At 36.4% G+C, this 18,398-nt stretch overlaps 2 pseudogenes; both read left to right on the forward strand.

The window, feature by feature from the left end:
- The first annotated feature begins 290 nt into the window (after positions 1–290).
- Positions 291–1,555, forward strand: LOC114278096 (putative calcium-binding protein CML25 pseudogene; annotated as a pseudogene).
- A 14,425-nt stretch (positions 1,556–15,980) lies between these two features.
- LOC114278089 (putative calcium-binding protein CML25 pseudogene) lies at positions 15,981–16,661 on the forward strand (annotated as a pseudogene).
- Positions 16,662–18,398: the final 1,737 nt, after the last annotated feature.

Below are 18,398 nucleotides of genomic sequence, written 5' to 3' on the forward strand. Positions count from 1 at the left end.
TTTTTGAAAAAATTGCCTTTAAATGAAACAGTGATAAAAAAATTATATTTTTATGATAGTACAACTCTCCTGTGTAGATAATACAAATTTATTTATGTGTTTAATATAACTCTTTTTATATATCAAAATTGCACTATTTTTTTTATTTATAATATAATTATTTTATAATTGTCTTATGTATTTGTAATTTTTTTTTTTTATTTTCTTAAAACATGAAAGGTCGGTATAATAACCTAAAAAAAATGCTTGGCAGAAATGAGTGCACACGTACCTGACTGAAAAAGAAGCAGATGGAAAAGAAGGTATTGTAAAGAGTGGGAGAGAGAGAACTGACACATTGCGTTGCCTTAAAAGCATAGTAGGGCACATAGTAGGGCACAAGGTTGTCTTGTAGGCATTGGCATTTTGGGATCTTTGACCGAGAGTGGCAGATCCATAAAACAGATTGTGATGCCTTGCAAAACAGCTTAGTGGCTTATAGTTGAAGCCATTCAAAGCTAAGCTTATCAAAGCAGCTCTGCGAGGGCGGTTTTGCCAAATCACATTTTGGGTTGTCACCTACGAGAGGCTCTAATGTAATCTAAGTAGGGCTGTTGTTTTCGACCTTTTTAATTTGGTCTCGACATTTTTTTTGAACCTTCATTAAAATGAAGTTTATTTATTTATTTGTTTAAATTCCAATCTTAGTACCAACGGTGTCCATAACTCCAAATCCTAACCCTAATCTGAACCTTAATCCCATCTACATGAACTCCAACAACTTCTGCCACTATTTCCAGTAGCCATTGATGACAACGGCTTGCTCCGGTTACACCCTCCGCTACGGCACGCCGCCACCAACCTCTGTTGCCACCTCCTTCTTCACTCTCCATTGTTGCATTGTTTGATTCAATTCATTCACAAACCAATCCAAAAAACAAAAAACAAAATGGATTTTCCAAAACTGTTCAATTAAAAGAAGAAACTAATCTCCGCATCTTTGATCCCCTCTTTCTTGGGCTCACGATCCTCCTTTCTCAACTCTTGTGCCCAGATCAAAGAAGAAATCAAGCAAGTCTTCAAGAAATTCGACGTTAATAGCAATGGAAAGATCTCATTGTCAGAACTCGATTCGATCCTTGGCAGCTTTGGTCACATCACCACGGACGAGGAGCTCTAGATGATGATCAAGCAGATCGACGACAATAATGATGAATGCATCGATCTCAGCAAGTTTATCGAACTCAACACCAAAGACATTGATTCCGATGAGGTTTTGGAGAATCTCGCCGAGGCTTTCTCTATGTTTGATATCGATAAGAATGGATTGATCTCTGCCGTGCAATTGATCAATATGCTTCAGAGCCTCGACAAGGAATGCTCGATCAGCGAGTGTAAGAAGATGATCAGTGGTGTTGATTGTGATGGCGATGGAATGATCAGTTTTGAGATGAAGAAGAAGAAAAAGAAGAAGAAGAGGAGGGAGACGATATAGAGGCATTGGAATGGTTGCCGAAGGAGGCTACTAGCCGGAGTGGAGGCGGAGGTGGGGTTGGGGTTGGGATTGGGATTGGGGTTAGGCTTAGGGTTGGGGTTGGAAGGATAGAGATGGGGTCAAAAATAGAAATTGATGTTGGGGCAAAATTGAAATAAAAAAAAATAAAAGAGTAGGGGGTCTGAAGAAATCAAGTATGTGACAATAGTAACCTTTGTTCCAAAACATTGATTAAGAACCTCATCTATCAGTTTTTTCTTTTTTCTTTTTTTTTAATTCTAAAATGTCGTTCTATCCTAAAATTAAATTACTAAAATAGATATTCACTTAAATCCCTAACCCCAACAACATTCTTATCCCTTTTCTAGCCATTTCCATAGCCACTTGCCACCTCTTGCCTCCCCATATTCGTTTGTCGCTGCCACTTCCTTCTTCGCCACTGTTGTATTCCTATTGTTGTCGCCGCGAACATCTAGGGTTTTGGATCTAGGATTTTAAAATAAGAAGAAATGTGGGTGAAGGTGTCAAGACGGAGATCAAAACAAGGATTGATGGACAACGGCGCGATTTGTAAAGAGAGTGAATTGTTTGTGACGGTGACAGCAAGAGGAGGCTAACCAAAGAGATAATGGAGGTGGAGAGAGGCTAACCGAAACAAAGGAAGAAGTGAGGTGGTTGGTGATGGTGATGGCAACATGAGGGTTGGTCGGAGGTAGAAGAGGCTGCTGGAGCTAGGGTTTGGGTTAGAGCCCAGTTGGGGTGATGAGGGATGTGATTGGGATTATTAGGGTGTTCAAAGTGCAAAAGAAAAAATTTAAATTTAGGCTTGGGGTGTCCTAAGAATTGGGGTGCTCAACCAAATTCTTAGGATGATTTTAGAGCTATTAAATCTATATTACAATAATAGCCTTAAATAAAAAGATCATTAAGAAAAATATGGATATGTATTATACCAATTAAAAGAATTCATTTATGAAAACATAAAACACCCTTTACACACAATCATCTATAGATATATACAAACACTGTATTTCATTATTATCTTTCAACTTTGATCATTTTCAACATTATAATCTAGCATACTACACTCATGATATCATTCATTATCAATTAGCACACCTTATTCTCTTCTTCAGTATACTGATTTTTTAAACTCAAAACATTATTACCTTCGAAGATTTAGGGTTTAAGAATATTGAAATCAATTAGTTTTGAAGATTTGCACACCATGAATGACACTCAGATTGTTGGTTTGGAATAATGCAATAATGAAAATGTCAATTTACTACTTACAATGGCTTTTTGGTTTTTTTTTTTTTTTTTTTTTTCTCATTCGTATAATCACTAGGAAGATGACTTTGTTCATCATGTGTTCAGATTATAAGAGTTGAACGTTTACCCATTATTTGATTATTTATATTTGAACAAAACTATTTTGTTCAAATTATTAAAGTTGACCAAATATTGAATGTTTATACATAAAAAAATTGAACATTTTGAATTCATTTTCCTTAAAAGAAAAAAGGGAGATTTAATCAAAATCCCCTCATAATAAAACTTTAATGCATTAAAGTCAAGTACAAAAAGTTTTCTTTGAAAAGTCCAACACATACCATTATTACCAAAATATCGTTAGTTAATTTTATATTTCAAATTTCAAAATGATATAACTTTTGATCTAGATGTTGGTTTAATAAAATTAGTATTTTTAAAATCTTCTCATCAAGATCTATCAAATAAAATTTAGGTTGACTATGAAATTCTTAAAAAAATAATAACAATAAAAAAATACTGTCGTAATTGACGTAAACAGTAAAGTTTTACTTTGTTTCATGGTAAAATTTTACTTTGATTCATAATAAAATTTTACTATTAATGTTAGTTTTAATAGGAAAAAAAATTACGATTTTTTTTTTTTAAAGAATTTCATAGCCAACATAGATCTTGTTTAGTAGATATTGACGAGAGAATTTTTCAACTACTAATTTTATTAAAAACCAATATACAAATCAAAAGTTATATCATTTTAAAGTTTGAAACATAAAAGTAGTTATTAAGGGTAAGATTGTTTACAAAAAATAAAATAAAATAGAAACAAATTTGTTTGTCTTTGATGAAAGAGACACTTCTTCTTCAGGGGCTTACAAATTAAAAAAGTTTGGACTGTCCTTTTCACTTTAAAAGGGACTAATAAGGGACTTTTGGCCAAATATTCCTAAAAGAATATTAAACTTTTATTATTTTTTAAATATAAATTTTTGAACATATTAAGTTTGTTCCATTCTGTATTCATGAAATTATTTTTTTATTAATTTTTTTTGCAGAATTTTGTACCGACTCAATGTTTTAACTAATTGTTGTTGACTACACAAGTTAATTTGTTACTAAAGAGGTACATTCATGTTTCAAGACAATATAAATGGATAGCTTTTTTTTTATTATTTTGTTTTTCATTTTGGAAATGTACTAAACTTGTTTTCCTATTAAATGTAGGTTTTCAAAAGTAAAGAAGCATTACTCAGTTGGGTACGAGAAGTTGAGAAATGGTTTTGTGTTGTGTTCAAGACTTGGAACTATGGTAGCAGTTGTACAAGACTAAGGATATATCTTAAATATGTTCAACAGAATAAAAATAAATATGCAAGAAATGTTCAACATAATAAGTATGAACGAGTAAAAGTTGTTCAACATATAAAGTATGAACTTATTAATTTTATTCAACATAAATATTTTGAACATATTCAATTTGTTCAAATTTTTTTTTTTTTTTTTTTTGGTACGATATCATTATGTTCCAGACAACCAGTTGTAGACAGCCTATTTTTGACTGGCCTTAAAACTTATGCGTTCTATGAAGAGCTGCCAATGATGAAAGCAAAGATCGTTTCGAGCACAAGTCAGGGATGAAAAGAGACAAACATTCCTACACATGTATTGACCAAATAGTTTTCTTCTAGACCTTCAAACCTATTTTTCTAAGTGATTTTTTAGGCGAGTGGTACCTTCTCATTTGTTTTGGTCATTCCTAGCGTTGTGTTTATGAAAAGTGTTGAGCTACTTTTCATAAAAGAAAGCTTAGAAAGTCAGAATGAATGAAAAGATGGGGAAACCTTTTGAGAAAAATGTCCGGATATCTCTTGGTTAGCCAGACAATTTTTTAGAAACATGACGGACAACTTTAGTCCGAATAAGCACATTCGGATAACATCTATCTGGATAAGCACATTTGGACCCTTTCTTGCTTTGACGGACCTTTTTTAAGAAAACACGACAGACTACTGTTGGTCGGCTATACAACTTTTGTCCGGCGAAAACCTATTGACGTCAGCCAGACAAATTTCTCATGAAGTGTCCCCTAGCATCTTAGAATATGCCGCATGGATCCTTGGGGACAAAATAGCATATTCTAAGCACCCCAAGCCTATATAAACCATATTCTTGGAGAGATTGATGAATTTAGTTGGCTAGTTCATTAGTTGATTTGAACATTGAGCTTTATACATATTCTATATACCTACACGCTTAGACGATCTTCTTCATTTCTTAACTTGGAGATTTAGAGCTAAAGATCTTCATCTGCTTGAGGGAGCTTGGATTGAAGCTTGTGACCTGCTTAGGCCCTATCTCTGCTAGTTTTAGAGGTAATTCCTACTTCCATTTTAGATTTCTCGCACGTCCAATCTCTTTTCCTTTTCTTTTTTTTTTTTTTTTAAATTTTTTTATAAGAAATTTTCTTGAGATCTTGAGATCATTGTTGGGTTGTTATTAATAGCTTAGTTGGATTCTCTTCTTCCACTTCTTTTCTGTAGTAATTTGAGGCCTGTATAAAGACTTTGCCCAAGTCTAACTTCCATTTTCTTACTTTATTATGGGTTAGAAGCCCATGCATAGCTTCCTCTATAAGAATGGTTAGATTCTTTCCTCTTCGTATTCTATTTTCATGAATTTGGATAGTTTATACCCTTATTCATGTGTTGGATGATGAGAATCTCTCCATTCTCAATAAAGTTTCCCTCATTTATTGTTTTGTCGATTTTTGTTGCAATAGAAGCCCATGTAGGGTTTCCTCCATGAGAATAGACCAAATCTCCCCGCTCATAACTCTTTTTCATGAATTTGGGTAGTTTATACCTGTATTCATTTGTTGGAGGGGGAGAATCTCTCTATCCTCATCAGAGCCTTCTTTATTCTATTGCTTTGTTGAGTTTTGTTGCTATAGAAGCCCAAGTAGGGTTTCCTTCATGAGAATAGACCGAATCTCTCCTCTCGTCACTCTTCTTCATGAATTTGAGTAGTTTATACCCTTATTCATGTGTTAGATGGCTAGAATCTCTCTATACTCATCAGAGCCTTCTTTATTTCTTAGTTCTGTTGATTATTGATAATATAGAAACAGAGGCATAGTTTCCTTCATGAAAATAAGTTGGACCTACCTTCTTAAAACTCTTTTTCATGGATTCAAGCAGTCTATGCTTGTTTCCATGCGTATAAAGGCTAGGACCTCCTTATCCTCGTTAGAGTGTCATGTGTGTTGGACTGAGTTTCTTCTCTCACTGCCCCTCTCTCCCTCTCTCTCTATCATTTTAAGCTTATTTACTTCACTTTGATATTGAGTTGTCATCATGACATTCACATGATTAGATTAGGTTCATGCATCTGAGCCCGAATTATTGTCTTAGTAGATATCATTATGTGGTGTGCTTCTCTTGATAATCCATATGTTATCCTTAGTGGAAATAAGGCACGTAGGATTCATTTAATGTATGTGTTTGCATTTTGTAGATTATCATATCTAGGATTATGCATTTTTCTAGCTAGTTATCTTTTATCACACTTGGCTGGAGTGCCTAATGAGTTTTCTTCTTATTTCCTTTATGTAGACACCCCATTTTTTACTGTCTTTAAGACTTGGATGTCATCGTTTGTGCACTTGATGATTGTGCTTGTTTGTGTTCGTTTTGGGCACCCGAAGTCCTCGGCGGAACGCCCTGACTTTGGGCCTTGAACCTTGATTGTTTTGTGCTTTGTTTTTGGGCCAAAACCTTGTTGCCTCTTGCCTGGAAGGGGGAGGGAACTTGTTGGCCAGTCCTAGGCCTTGTTGGCCACTAGTTGTGGCTGTCGGCCACATACGGTGGCCGATGGCCATTTGTCTCTTTTTTTAGATATTTGTTTGCCAGTTGTGCTAGTTGTTGTTCACTGAACTGCATCTTTATATAGGTGTATGGTAGGATGAATTCAAGCTTTAACCTTGGTTTTCTATATATAGGGGGTGCTCTTTCCTATTTGGAGGGGCTAGAAAATTTGGATCAAATTTCTCTCTCTCTCTCTCTCTCTCTCTTTTTATTTTGTGCCTTAAAGTCTAGTTTCTTTACACCGTTGCACATCAAGCCTTATCCAAGCACTCTCACCTTGGAGCTGAGGTTCTTTGGAGTTTAGTTTGAACTCTTGTAGGAGGTTTGAGCTGTAATTTGGGCTGTTTTGTGCTTGAGCTTCAAGAGGTAGTTCACTTGCTTATTGTACTTGCTTTGACTACTTATTTTGCCATCCTTTTGTATTATTTTTGAGCTGGTTTTCAACTACAAAAAACTCTGTTTTTTGAGGCTTAACATAATGGTTTGAGGTAATTTTGTGTTAAGGGGTGATCCACCATTCTTGTTGCTTAGTTGTGTAGACTTTTGCACCATCTTTTAGCATATTCAAATCAAAATTTTTGAGCCTTTAAACCACTGAAATTTAGAGTTATTTCAGTGGCAAAAACCTTGTTTTGAAGTCCAAAATTGGAGGGGGTAGCCTCCCCTCATTGTGTCTTATTCGCATGCCTAGATAGCTTAACATGTGAGCATGTTTTTCTAGTATTTTGTACCTTAATCTCAGCATGTTTTTGCTACTTGACTGGCTTTAGCTCTATTTTGAGCTGGTTTGGTCCTTTAAGGCTTATATTGTGTGGTTGTAGTGTAAAGAGGCTTCACTAGCTTAATGTTTTAGGCTTTTTAACATGAATTGCATGAGTTGCTTGCATGCTTTAGTGTCATTTTACACTTCATTTTTAGCACTGAAATCTCTGTAATCTCCCTCTATGCTTCACTCTTTCATATATTTTGAAAGTGGTTTTGAATCCCTTGTTGGTTTGAGTGTGAAGTGGAGACATTCATGCTTAATGGTTTAATTCCTTCAGAAGTTCATTATCAACGGCATGAGGTCTCTTTCATGCTCAAGACACTTGTGGTTTAAGCCTATTTTCAATTAGAGGGCACTCACTTTTTGGACTAATCAATTAAAGAATGGATTGGTAAGCTAAAATGAGTAAATAAAAATGAATAAGTAAAAGAGGTAAGATAAAGCATCTTTTGTGTAGCATTGCACATGTTCGAATCGGACGTTAATTCGAACACGAGAAAAATGGGACGTTTCATACTCAAAGTGATGAAACGTGCCACTTTTCTTGGTCACCATCACACTTGATCATACATGATAGGGTTATGATTTTGTTGAGTCTTGTTTTGCACTCATTAAGCTTGTACAAACTTGGTTCCTTAGCCATCATGCATGGAAATGCTTGGTTGATGGTTCGAGGGCAAAGAGTTACTCTCCTTTGAGCTTGTGTGATGATAAGGAGAGCAACAGTACATACACTCCATGAGAATACACTGCTTTGCCTCTGTTTGTTCTCTATTGCAGGAAAAGAAGAAGTTCAGGGAAGGGGTGGCCGACGGTCACCAGCAGTAGCCGACCGGCCACCATTGGTAGCTGACCGGCCAGAAATGAAATTTTGCACAAGTGTGTTCTTGAATTGGAGCAGAGACATTCTGGAAGTTGGCAGCACTGTGGGTGTTCGAGCACGTGCAAACAGAGGTTGCAATGGCAAGGCGGTGGCATTTTTGGGAGGAGAATTTGAGCATGTATGCATCCCTCGTCCCTTGAGGCCGTTTAATTGCTTTATTAGTTAGTTGTAGCTAATTCGTTCATGCAAGTGTTGTACTTATTTAGCTAATTAATTCGTTTTGTAATATCTAATTAGCTTAGAATAGTTAGTTAAATATCATGTTGTAATAATTAGTTAACTAGAATAGTTAATTAGTCTTGTTTTGTAATAGCTTAGCTTAATTAGTGTACCTAGTTAGCTTAGCTTATTCGTTCGGACCCTCCTTCGCGGGAGCATAATGTTGTAATAAAGTGTGCGTGCGTGTGTGTATGTCTTCCAACCCCACGTCTTTCTCCTTTTTATTTAATCTCTTTCAATGGTTAGATTAGGGACATATTTCGACTTAGCATATCGGATTCTTGCATCCATTCATTTGTATTGCATACACCGAGGCTCGGCGTATCATTCAAACTACATCGCAATTTCAATACACTTATTTGAATACGTGTTTCAAAGCATGATATCAAAGTGTTGCAAATACCATGATTAGGTAGCCGAGCCTATTTAGTTATATCATTGCATGTGTTGCATTAGACATCTTGTATAGTTAGGATCATGCATTTTTCTAACTAGTTTTTATTTTGGCTTGGAGTATTCGGTAAGTTTTTATGCTTTAGCATACTTGCATGATTATGATCGCCATGTTTCGCATGCTTGCCATGAGGCTATGTGCTTAAATGCTCAACTGTATGAATGCCTGTGGATGAAGGCTTGTTGGTTGAATTAGAATGATTAAACAAATGTGTGTTTTAAGCCCACTTTGTTAAGTGGAAAATTAGTGTTTTAAGCCCATCTTGTTTGGTGGCAAATCCGCGTTTTTAAGCCCACTTGAGGGTGGAAAATTCAAACTATTTTCGAAAACAAATATGAGTTGAGTTGTTCCAATTCTTGCGATTCTAGTCTATACTTGCTTGTGTGCGTCACATAGTAAAGCTAGCCTAATAACCGGAACAAGAACACATAATATTTATAAAACAACATATCATGATTAGTAGAGGCCAATCTTTGATTGGGCGAGTGGGGATGCTCATTTCAGGACCTTCCCCTCTCGTACCTAAGTTCCCGAGCCGAGGAAACTTTGGTGATGACAGACACGTGGCCTTTGGCACGAGTCAGGGTTTCTTAAATTTTTCCAAAATAAAATATTTAGGTGGCGACTCTGTATCTGGCAAAGCAGTCCAATTTTGACATTATTTGATTTAAAATCAATTTTTCTCAAAGGTTTGCCGGATTTGGACTCTTTGGTGTTTATCAGTTTCACATTGCACTTGTGAGACTAGATTCAGAACCATAGGAGCCCGAACTGTGAGGCCTTCTTTTCAAACCCTTTCCGAAAGACGGGGCGCAGAAAAAGGCGAGTCCACACTTTACATACCATTTAGTCTTGCATTTAGAATTATGCATAGATTTCTAACCCCTTATGCTCGTGACATGGTGCAGAGAAGTACTAGGTGAGCTTTTCTCTTTTCTTTTGCATCTTGTGTGTGTTGGCTTCTTATAATGTCTAGCATGCTACCATGAAGCTATGTGGTTATGTGATATATCTCTGTGATTACTCATTGCATGGAGGTCTCATTGCCTAAGTTAGAATGATTTTGATCTTTTCGCACGCTAGTTATCTCGTATTTCTATGAGATTTCTGCTTTCAAACCCATTTCAAATCGCGAGAGATTAGAGTATTTCAAAGTAGGTGATTTTGTCCATATTTGTTTGCTTCACATAGTAAAGATAACATTAATAATATGGTTATATGATCATATTGTGGTAATAATTCTCCTATCAAGAACTAGTAGATGCCAATATTTTATCAGGTGAGCAGGGATACTTAATTTATGACATTTCTCCTCTTATATCTACACTCCCTGATCAAATTCTTTGGTTGTGATGGCAATGGCCTTTGGCATGAGTTAGGATTTCCTAGTTTTCTATAAAAGATTAGATAGCGACTCTATGTCTCATATTTGATCTATATTTAGCACTCCTGTATGATCAATAGATTTTCATCAAATATGCTAAGTCTAGACCATTCGCACATATCTCACATTGCACCCCAGTTATTTTGGTGAGCATTAGACTTAGAGGAATGGGTCGAGCTGTCGGGAAAGGGATCCCACACCAGTGTTGAGCCAAACTCGAAGTAAAAATTGATATGGAAGGTGAATCGGTAACCAAATCAAAAGCAGATAAGAAAAACAGATCAAGGTGAGAATCAAATGTGCGAATCGCAGATTTTTGGAGATCTTCAATGCTAACAATGCACCAGCAAGATGACAACAACAATAGAGATCATCAATGATGACAATGCACCAGCAAGCCAACAGCGACGATGAAGATCTTCAATGACGACAATGTACCAGCTGAATGAAACCCTCTGTAGGCGATGGAGGTCTTCAACGTCGATAATGGAGATCTATAGTGTGTGGGTGAGGTGTGTACTCAAGCAAGTGGTATGCTGCTTTAGGGTTAGAAATGAAAAGCTAAGGTGTGAACGAAGATATTTTCAAACCCTAATAATTATTATATGTGTGTGTACTAAGTAATGATGTGTACTAAGAGGATTATTGGTGTGTAAATAGAATCTTTGTTTTAAATCCGACACATAAATGAGAACTTAATATTCTCATCTCAAAATTTGTCAAAATTTTTAATTTTTTTTCACAAATTAAATGTATTATTTGTTCGACACAAAACTAAGAACTTAAAAATAATATATTATTGTATCAAAATTTTCTAATTAATGTTAGACAGAGGGATTGCTTGAAAATTAGTCAAGTTGACCTGAACTTTGAGTGCTCGAGCTTAACTCATTTTGTATTGAGCTCAACTCCAAAATTAATCCAGTTCGAGTTCCACTTGACTTGTTAATACTGATCATATTCAAGCTTGGCTCAAAATTCTATAATGAATAAAAAATTGAGCTCAATATTCAAGTTCAGTCAGCTTAGTAAGTGAGTTTTTGGGATTGGCTTTTTCAGTGTTTTTTTTGTTTTTGTTTTTTTTGGGCTTATTTATTGTCTTCAGTAAAAAAAAAAATTAATTTTTTAAAAAACTTTTGACTTTTAGGTTCTACTCAACTACACAAATCAAAAATTTTAAAAAATAAAATAAAATTTTAAAAAACAAATCCACTAAAGACAAAAAAAAAAAAAGAAAAAAAAAACAATTAGCCTTATTGGCTTTTAATTTTTTTTCCTCTACAAATATTAATAAAATATGTATATATAACATATTTGACATTATTTAATATATATATATATATATATATTTATATTACTATTTATATAATAAACGAGTTAAGCTTTATTAGTCAAACTTATTCTACTTCAAGCTTAACTTGTTTATTAAACGAGCTTAAAGTCTAGATTGAGCTCGTTTATATATGTGATGAACAAAACTAAGTCGAGCTTGAGAGCAGCTTAGTTCAATTGAACCATATCAAAAAGGGAAATTCTATGATGTACTCCTCAAATAGAGTGTGTACCATAAACTAGCCAATTTCGATTTTTGACACCATTTAGGCTTTTAATTTTAGATTATAACAAAATCACAACATATATTCTTACGATTAACAAATATGGATCCAAGAATCATATTAAGCACATAATTAACATTCAAATTCACACTAAGCATATAAACACATGCAAAGTTAAAGGATTAAAAGCATAATACGTGACGGGGTTGTCACAACAATCTCATTGGAATTTCTCTGAGTGTGTTTGTGTGTTTATGTTTGGAATTTCTTTGGGCATTACACATATACTACTCCCTTGTGCATTTGATTTTCACTGCACACATTACACACTTGCAAGTTGATTTCCTTAACATATTTGATTTTTTCTAAAATTTCTTTGCCATGTTGATTTTCTTTGGTCATTACACACTTGCAATCTAATTTGCATATAAAATTTTTCTATAATAATAGAATTTACATTCTCTACAAATGTAATCAGAGAAATTTACTTGCATGTTGATTTCTCTAGCATATTTGATTTTCACTGAAATTGTTTTGCAAATGTAGTAAGGGAAATTTACATTCTCTGTAAAAGTAGTCAGAAAAATTTACTTATATGTTGATTTCTCCAGCACATATGATTTTCTCTGAAATTTCCTTGCGATGTTGATATTCTTTGGCCATTACACACTTGCAATCTGACTTGCATATAAAATTTCTTTACAAATGTAGTCAGAGAAATTTACATTCCCTGCAAATGTAGTCAAAGAAATTTACTTGCATATTGATTTATCTGGCACATCTGATTTTCTTTGAAATTTCTTTATAAATGTAGTCAATAAACCCACTTTCTCTCTTTACCATGTGATGCACCATTCAAAACCTATAACCCAAGAGCAATGAACTTCTTGAATAACAATAGAACCCAGGGGTATAGAGAAATCTCAGAAGGTCCTTTAAATTCCTGTGTAGGTCCTCCAAATTTCGCCAAATCTTTGAGTTTATTGTTGTCCATGATCACCAATTCCCTATTCTTTAGCAGATAAATCAAGGACCCAACCTCATGGTAGCGGACGAGGTAGACGGTGTGAGCGTGGCTGCGAAGGTGGCATAGGGGGGTTCTGGACACGGTGTTGAAGACATGGATAAGGCCAAAGTGGGAGCCAACGACAATGAAGTGGCCGTTGGAGTAGAAGGAGGCAGGGGTGGTGGTGTCGGAGAATGAGGCGATGGTAGATTTAGGTTCTAGGGTTTGGGAAGAGAGAGATCAGAGAAATGGTGGAGAGAGAAAAGATAAACCCAAATCTATAGAGAAAGAGAGAGAAGAGAGACGAATGAGGGTAAATTTCATATATATTTTTTTTGAATAAAATAAAAACAAAGGGTATGAGGGACCTTAACTAACAAAAAAAAAAAAAAATTTTGTGGACCTCTCCTACTACTCAAAGTCGAAGAGAGATGTTAGACCAATTTTTTCAATTAAGGCCTTGTTTGGAGTACTTTAAAAAAGTTTAAAAGTCAAAAAGTCACTATCCAATTTAAGTCACATCATCTTATTTAAATCACATCACCTCTCTACCGCATCACTTTAAACCCAACCCATACCTAAACATATTTCATACAAAATCAAAAAGTATACTTATTTAGATCATGCCAAACCACTCCTAAATATTTGCATGTATCTAATTAGTCTTAATTTAATATTACATAAATAGTCAAATCACAAGTTTTCACGTGTCAAAACGATGCAGTTTTCAAGATGATAAGCTTTTGGCTAATAAAATTAAGCCACTTATCATATTGAGGGTGTCATGCTAATGAAATTATGATACACTATTAAATAATATTTTGATATTTATCTCTACAAAAATTAAAAATAATTATAAAAAAAAATTGAAGTCTATTAAGACTCTCCTCCACTCATGTCTATAAATAGGGGTGATCTCCAATAAAATTATATACACAATTTTACATACACAAAATCAATTTGTGGAGACAAAATTTTACATCAAATAAGAACAAGCCGCATAAGATCAAAGCTCCAAAGCCCGAAAGGTTTTTTCACTGAAGCTTATAAATCTGCAAAAGCCATAAAGCTTGGAGATTCAACTCAAACTTCTTTTAATTTGGAAATAAGTTGTCCGGCTCTTAAATCAAAATCCTATAAATTGGAATATACTTCGCGGAGATTTTCCCGTTCAATTCAAGAATAAACTCTCAAGTACTTGGATCAATTTTTAATGAGAAAAATTAGGGAATTTTCTTTGATTATAAATTTTATTAGAGATTCTACCCACATTATTTTAAATCAATAAATTTATATTTGTTATAATAATTTTTTGTCTTCATTTTTTCAAATAAGAAATTTGTGTGTATAATTATTATCTATTTTATATAAAAATGTATATTTTATGTTGTTCATTTTTCTATTTTTGTATACACATTAATTTCAATCCATTTAATTTTATTAAAAGGGAGGTCACTTTAATTATATTAAAACTATAATGCATGTAATATTTTTTGAAAAAATTGCCTTTAAATGGAACAATGATAAAAAAAATTATATTTTTATGATAATACAACTCTCCTGTGTAAATAATACAAATTTATTTGTGTTTGATATTACTCATTTTATATATCAAAATTGCACTATTTTTTATAATTTAGGCCTAATTTGAGAACAATCGTTTTTAGTAACTTTTTGATTTTTTGACTAAAATATAATATAAAAAAAATTAATATATTTGAGATATTTTTTGACTTTTTATAAAAAGATGTATAAAATATAATTTTTTTTTTTAAACTTTTGATATGAATTATTAACATTTTTATTTTTTTAATAACTTTTTAATTTTTTAACTGTAAAAATCATGTCAAAGGATACCTTCCCCTGAAAAAATTGTTTGGCAGAAATGAGTGCACACGTACCCGACTGAAAAAGAAGCAGATGGAAAAGAAGGTATCGTAAAGAGAGGGTGAGAGAGAACTGACACATTGCGTTGCCTTAAAAGCATAGTAGGGCACATAGTAGGGCACAAGGTTGTCTTGTAGGCATTGGCACTTTGGGATCTTTGACCGAGAGTGGCAGATCCATAAAACAGATTGTGATACCTTGCAAAACAGCTTAGTGGGTTATAGTTGAGAATCCGGATCCTCGACTGCCCTTTTCGGCGATTGTTCCCAACAGTCTTTTAAAACGACGTCATTTTGGGAGTTTTTTGATTTTTTTTTTCTTTCTTTCTTCTTCCTTCTTCGCAGAACCAGAGCAAAGGGGAGGGGGGGGAAGAAGAGAGAGAGGAAGGGGAGGGGAGGGGGTCCGGATTCGCCGAAGACTCGCCGTCGCAGGTCGTCCGATCGTCGCCTCGCCTCGCCTCGCCTTGCCTCCGCTGTCGCAGGTCGTCCAGCCATCCGATCGTCGCCTCGCCTCCGCCTCCGGCCCACCTCCGCCTCCTCCTCCTCCTCCTTCCCCGGTGATTATGGCCCCCTCCAGTCCGGCCCACCGGCAGCTCCCCTCCCCTCCCTCTCTCTCTCTTCTTCCCCTCCCCTCCCCTCTGGTTCGTTCGAACGAGGAAGAAAAAAGAAAAAAGAAAAAAAAATCAAAAAAACCCCCAAAACGACGTCGTTTTGGGGGGCTGTTGGGACGGCCGCCGAGAAGGGCGGCCGAGAATCCGGACTCTATAGTTGAAGCCATTCAAAGCTAAGCTTATCAGAGCAGCACTGCAAGGGCGGTTTTGTCAAATCACATTTTGGGTTGTCACCTACGAGAGGCTCTAATGTAATCTAAGTAGGGCTGTTATTTACGACCATTTTATTTTGATCTCTACATTTTTTTGTGAACCTTCACTAAACAAAATGAAATTTATATATTTAATTTTTTTAATTCCAATCTTAAAACCAACTATGTGTGTAACTCCAAATCCTAATCCTAACCTGAACCTTAATCCCATCCACATGAACTCCGGCAACTTCCGCCACTATCTCCAATGGCCATTGATGACAACGGCTTGCTCCGATTACACCCTCCGCTACGGCACACCGCCACCAACCTCCGTTGCCACCTCCTTCTTCACTCTCCATTGTTGCATTGTTTGATCCAATTCATTCACAAACCAATCCAAAAAACAAAAAACAAAATGGGTTTTCCAAAACTATTCAATTGAAAGAAGAAACTAATCTCTGCATCTTTGATCCCCTCTTACTTGGGCTCACGATACTCCTCTCTTAACTCTCGTGCCCAAATCAAAGAAGAAATCAAGCAAGTCTTCAAGAAATTCGACATCAATAGCGATGGAAAGATCTCATTGTCAGAACTTGGTTCGATCCTTGGCAACTTCGATCACATTGCCACGGACGAGGAGCTCTAGACGATGATCAAGCAGATCGACGGCAACCACGAGTTCATCGAGCTCAACACGAAAGACATTGATTCCGATGAGGATTTGGAGAATCTCGCCGAGGCTTTCTCTAGGTTTGATATCGATAAGAATGGATTGATCTCTGCCAAGGAATTGATAAATATGCTTCAGAGCCTCGACAAGGAATGCTCAATCAGCGAGTGTAGGAAGATGATTAGTGGTGTCGATTGTGATGGCGATGGAATGATCAATTTTGAGAAGAAGAAGAAGAAGAAGAAGAGAAAGAATAAGAAAACTAAGAGGAGGGAGACGGTGTGGAGGCACTGGTATGGTTGGCGAATGAGTCTTCCAGCCGGAGTGGAGGTAGAGGTGGAGGTGGAGGTGGAGGTGGAGGTGGAAGTGGAGTTGGAGTTGGGGTTGGGATTGAGGTTAGACTTAGCGTTGGGGTTGGAAGGATAGAGATGGGGTCAAAAATGGAAATTGATTTTGGGGCAAAATTGTAATAAAAAAAATAAAAGAGTGGGGGGTCCAAAGAAATAAAGCATGTGAAAATTAGGAATGACAACGGGCCGGGGCGGAGCCGGGGAGCACACTTTCTGTCCCCGTCCCCGTCCCCGGTCCCGATCCCCGACGGGGAACCTATCACAATCCCCGTCCCCGTCCCCCAACCCCAACGAGGATCGGGTTTCCCTGACCCCGAAAGTTCCTCAGACCAAAAAAAAAAAAAAAAAAAAAAAAAATTCCAAACAACAAGTTAGCAACAGCAACATCATCGTCAAACAACATCATCATCGAACAACATCAACACCAACATCATCAACATCACAAAGGGAGAGAGAGAGACCTCTGAGAGAGATATCTAAGATAGAGAGAGAGAGAGAGAGAGAGAGAGATCATCGAATGAGAGGATCTGGCGACACGACGAACATGAGGAGTGAGATCCAAGCCACATGAGGTAGATCGGAGACTTGGTGTTTTCGTTGAGTTTGGCATTGACGGTCAAGATCTGAGTTTGCAGATCTGAGTTCAACGGTGATGTAAGGAGGGAGAGGAGGATAGTGGATGAGAAGGGAGAGGAGGACAGCTGAGAGAATGAGATCAGCGTCAGCGGTGAAAGAGAGGAGGACAGGGACGGAGGAGGGAGGCTTTTAGTGAGAGAGAGAGAGATAGATGAGAAGCCGTGTGAGGCCGTGTGAGTGAATTGGGTCTGTTTTTTGGGTTTGGTTTATATATGTATATATAAAGGGGTATGATAGTAATTTCACTTCGGGGAGAAACGGGGACGGGCTAGGTCTAGGGCTGTGAAAGCTATCCCCATCCACGGTCCGAAACTAATCGGGGATTTAATTTCGAATACCATCCCCGTCCCCACGGGGGTATTTTTCGAGGAAAAACCATTCTGATTGGGGTCGGGGGGTCCGGTCCCCGTCGGGCCGGGTTCAAATTGCTATCCCTAGTGAAAATAGTAACCCTTGTTCCAAAACATTGATTAAGCAGCTCATCTATCAATTTTTTCTTTTTTCTTTTTCAAATTTTAAAATGTCATTCTACCCTAAAATTAAATTACTAAAATAGATATTCACTTAAATCCCTAACCCTAACAGCATTCTTATCCCTTTTCTAGCCCTTTCCCTAGCCACTTGGCACCTTCTACCTCCCCATATTCGTTTGTCGCTGCCACTTCCTTTTTCACCACTGTTGTATTCCCATCATCGTCGCCGCCACGAACATCTAGGGTTTTGGATCTAGGTTTTTGAAAGAAGAAGAAATGTGGGTGAAGGTGTCAATACGGAGATCAAAACAAGGACTGATGGACAACGGTGCGATTTGTAAAGAGAGTGAATTGTTCGTGACGGTGACAACGAGAAAAGGCTGACCAAAGGGATGATGGAGGTGGGGAAAGGCTAACCGAAGCAAAGGAAGAAGTGAGGAGGTTGGTGATGGCAGCAGCAACAGGAGGGTTGGTCAGACTAGGGTTTGGGTTAGAGTCCAGTTGGGGTGAGGAGGGGTATGATTGGGATTATTGGGGTGTTCAAAGTGCAAAAGAAAAAATTTAAATTTAGGCTTGGGGTGTCCTAAGAATTGGGGTGCTCAACCAAATTCTAAGGGTGATTTTAGAGCTATTAAATCTATATTACAATAATATCCTCAAACAAAAAGGCCATTAAGGAAAATATGGATCTGTATTATACCAAT

The sequence above is a fragment of the Camellia sinensis genome, chromosome 6 (genome assembly GCF_055761805.1).
Source record: "Camellia sinensis isolate YWXY chromosome 6, ASM5576180v1, whole genome shotgun sequence".
NCBI lineage: Eukaryota > Viridiplantae > Streptophyta > Magnoliopsida > Ericales > Theaceae > Camellia > Camellia sinensis.